Raw genomic sequence first — 10,059 nt, 5'->3', positions numbered from 1 at the left:
GTCTGGTGTCGAAATAGTGAATGTGATCAAAGTATAGAGAGAGTAATGTGGAAATCATCTGCCCCACAGGTAGGGGGAGGGTGTGGGATGGGGGTATACTAGGGTTTTGGGTAGTGGAGAATGGGCACTGGTGAAGGTACAGGTGTTTCATTGTATGACCGAGACTTAGACCCAAAAGCTTTGTAACTACTCTCACAGTGATTCAATAAATAAAATTATAAAAAATGAATAAAAAAGAGAAACCATCGATGAGAGTAGATAAGACAGAGGAGAGACCAGTATAACAATAAGAACTGGGCATGATCATGCTGGACAAGATCTGAAGGCTAAAATCAGGTAAGGGATGAACTTTATAACCTTTCAGTATCAATATTGCAAACCATTATGCCCAAAATGGGAGGGAGGGAGGGAAGGAGGGAAGGAGAGAGAGAGAGAAAGAGAGAGAGGCTTTGTAAGGGTCTATCTCACAATGATTCAATAAAAAGTAAAAGGAAGGAAGGAAGGAAGGAAGGAAGGAAGGAAGGAAGACAGACAGGAAGAAAGAAAGAAAGAAAGAAAGAAAGGAAAGAAAGCAAGAAAGAAAGAAAGAAAGAAAGAAAGAAAGAAAGAAAGAAACCATTAAGCAGCAATGCTGGAGAATTGAAGGTGTGAAGGTGATATGATGGAACAGGTTTCATCCTTCCTAAAACCCCACTTAATTGGAGCAGAATGGAAGCCTGGCCAAATTATCAACTTTCTTGTTTCACGTTTTACCTTTCTATGCCCCCCCCAAACTCGGACTTGACAAAATTGCCAGAAAGAATTTTTCTGTTGTTTGCCTTAATCTATGAACCCCAGCTGCCTTTCACTGCTCCCCAAATTGACGTGCTTTGCCTTGTGATTGCCTCCTGCGTGTTCAGGTTGAGAAGAAAACGACCAAAAGAGAGAAGAGCATACTTTTATTCACTCAGTTTAGGAATAGTTTTCATTTCAAAATGAGCACTTACATGTGACTTGTGAGAGTGAAATCAAATCAAATATTTAGAAATGAAACTCATATACAACATCACAGAAAGGAGATAGGTGGTAGATGCGCAAAGACAACGGGATCTATGCAAATTCATTACAAAGTGCCCATTCAGGCCGCACTCCTGGGATTCTCTGTCCTAATATCTTATGCTGAAAGGGTCAGTTAGCCAAACTGAATAGTGTACTTCCCAGAAATTGTATTATTAGTCAGGGAATGTTAATAATTTATAGAGCACTTCTCTTGCATGTGTGAAGTGCTGGTTTTGATCTGTGTCCTAAGCACCAAGCAAAGTAAAAGTGCTTCTCCAAATAAAGGGTGTTTGGAGGATCCTCCGAGAAGGGAGATGCATGTTGAAAGTAGACTATGGACTGAACATGATTGCCACTCAATACCGCTTGTGCAGACCACAACACCCAAAAGGAGAGAGAGAACAAAAGGAAACAACCTGCCAGAGTGGCAGGGTGGGATGGGGGATGGGTGTGGGAGGGATACTGGGATCCATGGTGGTGGAAAATGGGCACTGGTGGAGGGGTATTTGATCATTGTATAATCAAAACCCAAGCACAAAAAATTGTAAATCTACAACTGTACCTCATGGTGTTTCACCAATAATAAAAAAAAAGTAAAAGTGCTTCTTTACTAGGGCCAGGGACACAGCACTTACCTTGCAAGTGGAACACCCTAATAGATCTCAAGCATGAGATATGGTCCCTGGGGAATGGCCTGAAGTCACTCCTGAGCAAAGTCAGGAGTATTCCTTGCTCTCCACCAAGTGTGGCCCCAATGTCTCCTTCAAAGCAAAAATATAAAAATTTTAACGAATAGATATAAAAACAATAAAAAAAATAATGGGGCTAATGTAGGAATACACCGTTTAGGGCACTTGCATTACATGTGACTGACTAGTGTTCCATCTCGATATAGCTTATGGCACCCTGAGACCTGCCAGTGCAGAGCCAAGAGTAATCCCTAAACACCTCCAGTTCTCTTTGCCCCTCCCCATGAAAGTTTTGTCCATGATCTGAGGAACCAGTCACAGGGAGAGTTACAAATCACAAGAGCATATTCAAGTCAGGATTGTCACATCATCCTAAAATCTGTGCTCTATTCTCAGGAAGACAGTGGAATTTTAGTCACTAAAAATTTGTATTGGGGCAGAGATTCTGCTAGAGCCCCTGGCAGGTCGAATCATCTGGGACACCCCAGAATGGAGTGGGTGAGCCAGCACCTACTAAAACAGAGTTTTGGCAGCTGAGAACTTCCACACTCCAATCACCACCAACCTCACGGCCAGATTACACAGCTTTGGATGAGACTCCCCCAGAAATGAATCTGTTGAAAAACTCATGTATGTGGGTTTTGTATGAAATCTCTAGGCTCTCATGGAGTCAGGGATGGGATACCTTATCCTATTCTTCTGGGAGCCTGGCAGTCATGCCCTTAAACTTCCTGCTGTGCCCAATAATCTCATTAACTAGCCATGATCCAGAGGCTCATGAAATCTCAAAAGAGACCAACAAGATACAGAGATTTTCCAGATCCCACACCAGGCTGAGCGATATAGGGCACCCAATGTCACAATCAAGTCGATATTTAACTCTGCTGTATCACACCATTCAAAATTTTGAATTACAGGAGAGCAATTTACATTCATCCAAACTTTACATAATGATAAAACAGAAGTAGCAAACCACAGTAGATGGGTTGTAAAGTAGAAGGAAACCAAGCTTGATCAACAAGATAAAAATACACAAGACTTATCCTATAACAACAAGTTAGTAATCTCTTATACAAGCGATTAAGGGCTCCATGGTGAGATATGACAATCTTCACATACTTTCTTCTAAAAAATGTTTCTTGATCATTTTTCATGAATTATGTATAACAACCAATATAAAATAAATTACTCGGTTCCTGCTATAGGGATAGGATTTTGAATGGTTGGGAAAATTGGAAATAATGGTGGTGGGAAGGTGCATTATGATGGGATTGGTGTTGGACTATTGAATGTAACAAACCGTCATAAACAAATTTATTTTAAAAAGTGAAAAAAAATTCCTTTTTGCCCCCCTAGCTGTGCTGATATTCTCCCAAACTCAGGTCAGTTCATTCGCCGGTACTCTTACCTGGGACTTGGATTTCTCCCTACAAGGCCCCCAGGCGTCCTCTCCGACAAGCTGCCGCTGGTCTACTCTCTTACCCAGTCTGTACTCCGCCCCCCACCCCCCACACACCAGGTACCCGTGGGGGCATGGCCTTTTCAGAAGTGGGCGTGGCTTCTGTAGAAGTGAGCGTGGCTGATTTTCAGCAGGCCAACTCTCACGCGGCTGCTGGTAGTTCAGCCATACCAAGGATCCTAAGTCCCCGAACCTACACACCAACCTGAAGAAACAACGCTAATCCCCACCACATGGGGAGGACAACGAAAGGAATCCAGAAGCCTGTGTCAATACTGCTCACCTAAGGGATCTCTCTCACAAAGAATTCAGATACGAAGTCATGAAGATGTTCAATCAACTCAATGAAACAGTTAGACAGATATCCAATAACATAACAAAAAAATTGACAAATTTAGCGAAGAAATGAGAGCAGAAATGTCACGAATAAAAGATTCCATAGATGAAATGAAAAACTCAGTCTTTACCCTCAACAGTAGAGTGACCGCAGCTGAAGAGAGAATCAGTGAGCTGGAAAATCAGCTGCACCAAGCGAACAGGCAACAACAAACAGTGTCAAGGGACCTCAAAAGAGCTCTACAAAGAATCAGTGTCCTAGGAGATGATTCCAAGAGGAACAACATTAGAATCATTGGAGTATCAGAAGCTCAGGGAAATAATCCCAATGAAAAAAACATGGTTAAACAAATCATTGCTGAAAAATCCCCAGAGCTCGACAATGCAGCCTTTCAGGTTCAAGAAGCCCGAAGGGTGCCAGCTAAAAGAGACCCTAACAAAAACACCCCAAGACATATCATAGTTAGAACGATCGATGCTGCCGATAGAAATACAATTCTGCAAGCAGAAAGGTAAAAGAAGGAAATCACATACAAAGGAGCACCCCTTAGATTCACAGCAGACCTATCAGAGGAAACCCTCCAAGACCGAAGGCAATAGTGGGATATAGTGACACCACAAGAAAAGAAAACTAGAGGTCGATATCCCCGATGAACATGGATGCGAAGATTCTCAACACAATACTAGCAAATAGAATTCAACAACTCATCAAAAAGATCATACACCATGATCAAGTGGGATTCATCCTGCGGATGCAAGGATGGTTCAACATTCTGAAATCAATCAACATAATCCACCACATCAACAAAAGAAAAGATAAAAATTATATGATCATATCAATAGATGCAGAGAAAGCATTTCACAAGATCCAGCACCTATTTATAATGAAAACACTCACCAAAATGGGGATAGAGAGGATTTTCCTCAATATATTGAGGCCATTAAAGCCATCTACCACAAGCCTACAGCAAGCATCATCCTAATTGGGGAAACCCAAGAGCCTTTCCCCTAAGATCAGGGACTAGACAAGGATGCCCACTCTCTTCACTACTGTTCAATATAGTACTAGAAGTACTTGCAATAGCGATTAGGTAAGAAAAAGATATTAAGGGCATCCAGGCAGGAAAGGAAGAAATCAAGTTCTCACTATTTGCAGATGATATAAGACTATACTTAGAGAACCCTAAAACCTCTACCAAGAATCTCCTGGAAACAATAGACTTGTATAGTAAGTTGCAGGCTATAAAATCAATACCAAAAAGTACATGGCAAATAGTGAAAGAGAAGTAAGTGACATGAATAAAACCATCCTGTTCACAATCAAGTACCTAGGAATCATCTTAACTAAGGAAGTTAAAGACCTGTACAAAGAAAACTACAAAATGCTACTTCAGGAAATAAAAGAGGACATGAGGAAATGGAAAAATAGCCCCTATTTATGGATCCAGAGAATTAACATTGTCAAAATGGCAATACTTCCCAAAGCACTGTACAAATTCAATGCAATCCCTATAACGATACCCATGACATTCGTCAAAGAAATGGAGCAAACACTCCTGAAATTTATATAAAACAATAAGCCCCCACGAATAGCTAAAGCAATTCTTGGGAAAAAGAAAATGGGAGGAATCAACCTCCTTAACTTCAAACTTCTACTACAAAGCAGTAATAATGAAAACAGCATGGTACTGGAACAAAAGCAGAACTGTCGATCAATGGAACAGGGTTGAATATACTGACATCTCCTCCCAAGTATATGATCATCTAATCTTCGATAAGGGGGCAAGAAAAGTGAAGTGGAGCAAGGAAACCCTCTTTAACAAATTGTGCTGGCATCACTGGACGGCTACATGCAAAAAAATGGGCTCAGAACTCTGCCTAACACCATGTACAAAAGTAAGATCAAAATGGATTAAAGACCTCAACAGCAGACCAGAAACCATAAGGTATATTGAAGACTAAGTTGACAAAACCCTCCATGACATTGAAGCTAATGGTATCTTCAAAGATGTCACGCCACTGGCCGAGCAAGTGAAAACAGAGGTAGATAAACGGGACTATCTTAAACTAAGAAGCTTCTGCACCTCAAAAGAAACAGTGACCAAAATACAAAGACAGTCTACAGAATTGGAAACGATATTCGCCGAATACACATCTGACAAGGGGTTGATATCAAGGATATATAAAGTACTGGTTGAACTCCACAAGAAGAAAACATCCAACCCCATCAAAAAATTGGGCAACGAAATGAACAGAAACTTTCTCAAAGAAGAAATCCGAATGGCCAAAAAGCACACGAGAAAATGCTCTACATCATTAATCATCAGGGAGATACAGATCAAAATAACAATGAGATATCATTTCACACCACAGAGACTGGCCCACACCCAAAAGAACAAAAGCAACCGATGCTGGCGCGGACGTGGCGAGAAAGGGACTCTCCTTCACTGCTGGTGGGAATGCAGACTGGCTCAGCCCTTTTGGAAAACAGGATGGACGACTCTCAAAAAATTAGAAACTGAGCTCCCATTTGACCCAGAAATACCACTCCTGGAAATATATCCCTGAGAGGAAGAAAAGTATAGTCAAAGTGACATCTTCCCTTATTCGTTCATTGCAGCACTGTTTACAATAGCCAGAATCTAGAAAAAACCTGAGTGCCCAATAACAGATGACTGATTAAAGAAACTTTGGTACATTTACACAATGCACTACTATGGAGCTGTTTGAAAAGATGAAGTCAAGAAATTTATATACACGTGGTACTACATGGAAAGTATCATGTTAAGCGAAATGAGTCAGAAATAGAGGGATAGAGATAGAAAGATTTCATTCATCTGGGAAACACAAAGTAACAAAATCAGAGACTAACACCCAAGAATGACTGAGATTAGTACCAGGAATTTTGCTCCATGACTTGGAGGCCAGCAACACACGCTAGGGGAAAAAGCATCTCAGATAGAGAAGGGAGCACCAAATAAAGGGCGTTGAGAGGATCTTTCCAGGATGGGAGAAGCATGCTGAAAGTAGACTATAGACTAAACATGATTGCCATTCAATGCCTCTTTTGCAAACCACAGCACCCAAAAGGAGAGAGAAAACAAAAGTGAATGCCCTGCCACAGAGGCAGGGTGGGATGGAGGGATGGGGGGGTGGGAGAGATACTGGGATCCATGGTGGTGGAAAATGGGCACTGGGGGAGAGATGGGTACTTGATCATTTTATTACTGAAACCCAAGCACAAAAATTTGTAAGTCTACAACTGTACCTCATGGTGTTTCACTAATAAAAATTAAAAAAACTGTATGGATGGAGGCCACAGCTAGGGGTGCACTCTTGGCAGTGCTCAGAGTATATCCAGTGCTGAGGATCAAGTCCAGTGTTTTCACATGCAACCCTTGTGCTCCCGACCTTTTTGGTCACCTTCCTGACTCCCTCAGCTGTATATTTTCTAATGGAGCATTTGTTTATTTTTCATTTTGTATATTGATATTGTACTTAGCAACATTACTAAACTTTCTCTCTTTGCTGTTAAAAAAATAAAAATTGAAAAAAATTCATATCTACCCAAAGTCTGAGAAGGTACTTTTCCCTTCTTCCCTGCCCTGAACACATAACCACTTTTTCTTTTTTATTTTAATGTAGGAGTATTGCTATTTATTCAGGCATTGATTAGGCTGATTGAATTGGGCATGAACTCCACCTTAATTTTTTTCTTTTTATAAATTTATTTATTGAATCACCATGAGAGCAGGTACAAAGCTTTCGGGTTTAAGTCTCGGTGATATAATGATGAAACACCTGTCCCTTCGCCAGTGCCCATTTTCCACCACCAAAAACCCCAGTATACCCCTCTCTCAAACCCTCTCCCAACCTGTGGGGCAGATGATTTTCACATTATTCTTTCTCTACTATATTACATTCAATATTTTGACACCAGACCTACCATTATTATTTGGGATTTTACCCCAATACTCAGATCAGCTGAAATGGCAACTGTAGACAATTTGTTTTTCTATTGCCTATTTTAAATAATATGTGATGTCCTGTGGCCTCAGTAGTGGCCATTAGATTTTGGAATTCCGAAATTTTAACAATTAAATCTGGAGGGATTTCTTCCAAAACCTGCTGGGTTCAGAGATTTGTTCCTGAGTCTCTGGGATCTTGGCTGTTGAGCAGCTTGATCAGGAGCCAGAAAGGCTGTTTGTGGGCGGTGACTTGGGGTTTCATGAGAGCAGGGATGAAAGGGCCTACTACACCTCCATCCCCTGAGGCCTCTCGAGTCTCATCACTGCAGAGGATGTTCTCAAAAAGTGTGTTTGATTCCCATCCTCATTGCCCAGAGACAAGCAGTGAATCTGTGTGGCAGTGTAAAGCCAGTTGGATTGGCCTATTTGACCTGCATTCAGCAGGGTTGGTGGCAAAGAATGAGACAATGGATGCAGTGGTATATCCAGGTGTGAAGGTCACCTCAACAGCCCTAACAAGGTTCCCAGCTAGTTATTTATTGAACACAATACCTGAATCTCCTCCCCCCCCCCCACCCCAGTCCCTCTGGTTCCAGATCCGTGAGCCATCATATCTGGTAACAGACAACTGAAGGACATTACCGGGTACATGGAGTGCAATGCTTGGGATATTTACAGAACTTGATCAAAGGGCAATGCAACATCAGCAAGAGTCTTTCAAGTATAGTCCAAATGATAATTTGTGTTGCCAGCATGATAGCACAGCAGTTAGGACAGTTGCTTGCATACTGTGATGCATATTCAATCTTCAGCATCCTGTAGAGTTCCCACAGCTCTGAGTTTAAAGCCAGTAGTAAACCCTGAACACTGCTGGGTGTGGCTCCCAAACAGAAAGCAAACCATGATAATTTTTTATTCTTGTCCTGCCTGATTGCACCTTTGCTGCCTTCATTGAAACTAAACTAGATTTATTTAATTGAGAGGATTATTTCAACATTGGATTTCAAATTAAGAGACTGATTTCCCCCTGATGTGCCTGGTACTATTCTTCCTCTGTTCCTTGACCTCTTGTTGTATGTGTTCATGGAAGCTGACGGGTGTTGAGGGCACAGATCTCCTGGGTGGTAACAAGACTAATAAAAGGTGTGAGGTCATGGAAGGCAAGGAGGGCGGAAACTTGAGTGCACTCAGGACTTGCTGAGGTGAAGGTGAACTCAGTGACCGATGGGATCCCCTGAGTCACAGATGCCCCTTCAATCACATCTCAGCCCCTTCTGGAAGAAGCTGACTCAGTTTCCGGGGAGAATCCCTGGTGTGTGTACATTTTTTATGTGTACAGAAGTGTTCGGAAACATGACTAGGGAACTATAATCAAATCTGCCCCAACACTACCCTGGCCTGAGCTTCTCTCTCTGAATCCAGTGGGCTCTATGTGATTGGTCTCAGTGTTCCCTACCTTAGTTACTGGGCATCAGCAGGTGCCCAGATTACAGGTCCAAAAGCACATGAGGCCTAAAACACAAAAAACCATTTTCACAGCCAAGATGATCTTCACATAATCTCCTCCCCCGTCTCCTCCTCCTCTGTCTCCTCTTCCCCCCCTACTCCTCTTCCTTCTCCTCAGCTTCATCCTCCTTCTCTTCTGTCTTCACATTTTTCTACATTGCCTCTTTATTATCTTTTTCTTTTCTTTTTTTAAATAAATCACTGTGAGATAGTTACGGACTTACAAACTTTTCTGATTATGTTTCAGTCATGCAATGATTGAGTACCGATCCCTCTACCAGTGCCCATTTTCCACCATCAATATTCCCAGTATCCCTCCTTCCCCCATAACCCCCTTTCCACGCCTCTGTGATAGGCATATTCCTGTTTACTCTCTCTCCTTTTGGGTGTTATGGTTTTCAATACAGGTACTGAGTGGCCATCATGTTTCATTAGACAATAGAAAACAAATTGTCTAGTGTTGTTTTTCGGCAGGTGTGAGTATGGGGGGGGATTCTGAATAATAATGGTGGGACTGGTGTCGAAATATTGAATGTAATCAAAGTAGAGAGAAAGTAATGTGAAAATTTTCTGCTACACAGGTAGGGGTAAGGGTGGGTATGATGGGGGAATTTACTGGGGTTTTTGGTGGTGGAAAATGTGCTCTAGTGGAGTGAATGGGTATTTGTTAATTGTATGACCGAAATTTAAACATGAAAGCTTTGTAATTGTTTTCGTGGTGATTCAATAAATAATTTTTAAAAAAATTTTATTAGTGAAATACTATGAGGTACAGTTGTAGACTTATAAATTTTTGTGCTTGGGTTTCAGTTATACAATTATCGAGTACCCATCCCTCCACCTGTGCCCATTCTCCACTAGCACTGATCCCAGTATCCCTCCCACCCCACATCCCCCTGATCCCACCCTGCCTCTATGGCAGGGCATTTCCTTTTGTTCTCTCTCCTTTTGGGTGCTGTGGTTTGCAAAAGAGGCAATGAGTGGCAATCATGTTTCAGCATCCTGGGAGGATCTTCTCAACACCCTTTATTTGGTGATCCCTTCTCTATCTGAGCTGCCTTTT

This window comes from Sorex fumeus, unplaced genomic scaffold (assembly GCF_029834395.1).
Source record: "Sorex fumeus unplaced genomic scaffold, SorFum_2.1 ptg000122l, whole genome shotgun sequence".
NCBI lineage: Eukaryota > Metazoa > Chordata > Mammalia > Eulipotyphla > Soricidae > Sorex > Sorex fumeus.
The sequence above is the reverse complement of the archived record's forward strand: the minus strand, read 5'-3'. Positions refer to the sequence as shown.